Genomic DNA, 3,065 nt, shown 5'->3' with positions numbered 1-3,065 from the left:
TGAGAAATCTGACACCGGTATGGTACTGTCATGGAAGCCCTGGCATCATATGGTGCCATCATGAAGGATCTGACGTTATGTGGCACTGTCATGGAAGATCTGACCTCATGGAAAATCTGGCATCATGTGGTACTGTCATGGAAGCCCTGGCATCATATGGTGCCATCATGTGGTGCCATCGCGGAAAATCTGGCATTAGGTGGTACTGTCATGGAAGATCTGCCATCATGGAAAATCTGGCATCATGTGGTACTGTCATGGAAAATCTGACACCATGTGATGACATCATGGAAAAGCAAGTTAAACTGTTGACGAGTTTATGAATATTTATTAAAGTAAAGTAAAAAAAACTAGACAAGATTATTTACCTATTCCGATTTTTAATTAATTGTAAAAACGAAAATTAAATTTACAAGATCACAGTTTCGTTGAATAATTTTGTAGGATAGTATGCAAAACATTTTATATTTATGTCATAGTTGGGGTTCGAAGTACGAAACAGTGAAACACAAATGCCTGAATTTTTCAATACATTTGCATACTATATTCATTATCTGATAACATTCATAGTCATAATATGGTTCAATGTATCATGTCGCTATTCTCATACTTTTGTTTAAAAGCATAATGTTGGTTGCTGTAATTCAAATATATAGAGGTTTCGAGATGCTGTACGAATATATATATATAGGTCAGTGTTATATTTTGTTGTCAATGTTTTCTATGTTTTGCGAAGATCGACTCCGAAACTTTCATTTTAAAACTTCCTAATGGAACCTTTACAAAGAACCTATTTTGTAAGGGTCGTATAAATATGTATACATATATATATAGATGTCATCCGGTGAATAAGTAGTAAGTTTACAGTCTCACAACGCCCTGGACAGAGTGCAGATAGCCCATTATGTATGTTTGCGCTAAAACAACAATAAAATAAATACTTATTTTGGCGTTCTTTTGAAAAAACAAAACCGTGCATCTCGATTTTTAAAACAAGAATCATCTCGCAGCCTTGTCACTGTACGCAACGATCAAGTATAGGTGGTGATCTATGTTGAATGTGGGAAACATCAAATACTGAGACAAGAGACTCGCAGGTCTACTTTTTTTTGGGCGTTAAAACCCAAAATGGAAACCTATCTTAATCAATTATTCTCGCTTTCATGAAATTTTGCTTTGATCTTTACGATCAAAATTTACTACAGTGTGAGTACCGAATCTGCCTGGGTTTATATTGATTGATTTCTCTGACAAAGCGACCTCGACTATGTCGTTTACAAAAATCGCGAAGAACTTTGAATTGATCAACTTAGATTTCGTGTGACTTTCGCGCTTTTCTGTGTCTAGAATTTTTTATTTTATTTTTTGTAAGTTACAAATTATTGTTGATTTCTTGTGTGCAAAACTAGATAATGGGATATCCGCGCTCTGTTCATCGCAGGGGATCGAACTCCGGATTTTGCATTGTAAGTTCGAAAACTTACCGCTGACCCACCGGAGGACAATTAGAAGTATGTTGGTTTGTTTGTAATTAAGCATAGAGCTACACAATGGGCTATCTGTGATCTGCCCGCCACGGGTATCGAAACCCGGATTCTAGCGTTGTAAGTCCGCAGACATACCGCTGTGCCACTGGGAGGTCAGTTAGAAGTAACTAGGTGTTAAGTTTCAATAAGTTTATCGGTATCACAAAGAACAAAAAGGTATTGTATTTAGAAACAGTTCATTGTGATAACAGTATTGAATCTCTTAGTTCACCAGTTGTCATTAACTCAATCACTATACTTTGCTTTTCGAAACTGACGGTTTTTTTTATTTATTATTATCGTTAACGCTAAGAATTCGGGATGCTTTCAGCTTTGTAGCGCCATCTGATAATTATGAACTGAACAATTAAATAATCAATATTAAAACTCCTATAAATACTAAATCTGTAATTGATTCGAACTAGATAAGGATATTACCATGGTTTAGACTTTTACAGTTAGAAATTCCATACAACCTACATTATTGTTTCACTAGATGTCGCTTATTGTTCTTCATTACAATTAATTACTGTAGGCGTTGTGTCTTTTCGGTGCTTTACTTTATCAGTAAACTCAAGCTGATAGTTTCTTAGTATATACACTGGACTTTCACTTAGGAAAATAAAGTTAGAAATTCGTATCAGTTTTCTATTGCTAATTAAGCATTTTTTTAAAGTAGTTAGGTAAGTTCAATCAAAGTAAATTGCCCGAATTATTTAAACACCAATAAAATCACAGCTTTCAGAACCTTGGGTATAAGCATTATTATCATACTATAGCAAATTTTTCTTCAAACTCACTTCTTCTACAAAAAACGATTATATTTTGGTTAGAAACTAACATGAATATGACACTTAATAAAAAACAAAAAAGAAGCTTCGGACAGTTCAGAGAAGAAAAGTTGTGACTGTTGCCTCTGGATACCCGTTTTAAACTACTCTAGGTCCAATTGAAAGTGAAGTCACTTCCGATCATTAACAATAATATTGCCCCTCAGTGGTTCAGTGGTAAGTCTGCGTGCTTATAGCACTAAAAACCGGGTTTCGATACCCGCGGTGGGCACAGCACATCTAATATATCCCATTGTGTAGCTATGCGCTTAACAAGAAACAAATAATAATACTGATAACAATTTCGGAATATTTCCCAGATCATGTATTATCTTATTTAACCACCAATCCTAATATCATATGTCGACTTATTTAACCACCAATCCTAATATCACATGTCGTCTTATTTAACCACCAATCCTAATATCATATGTCGCCTTATGTAAACACTAATCCCGAAATCATATGTCGCCTTATGTAAACACTAATCCCGAAATCATATGTCGCCTTGTTTAACAACCAATTCCAATATATATATATCTCTTATTTTAACCATTAATCCTAATACATTTCACTTTATTTAAACACTAATCCCGAAACCATGTGTCGACTTATTTAAACCATCAGTTTCAGTAGATAGTTTTGTTGAACCATCAGTTTCAGTAGATAGTTTTGTTGAACCATCAGTTTCAGTAGATAGTTTTGTTGA

Source organism: Limulus polyphemus, unplaced genomic scaffold, assembly GCF_000517525.1.
Source record: "Limulus polyphemus unplaced genomic scaffold, Limulus_polyphemus-2.1.2 Scaffold2054, whole genome shotgun sequence".
In the NCBI taxonomy this organism is placed as follows: Eukaryota; Metazoa; Arthropoda; class Merostomata; order Xiphosura; family Limulidae; genus Limulus; species Limulus polyphemus.
The sequence above is the reverse complement of the archived record's forward strand: the minus strand, read 5'-3'. Positions refer to the sequence as shown.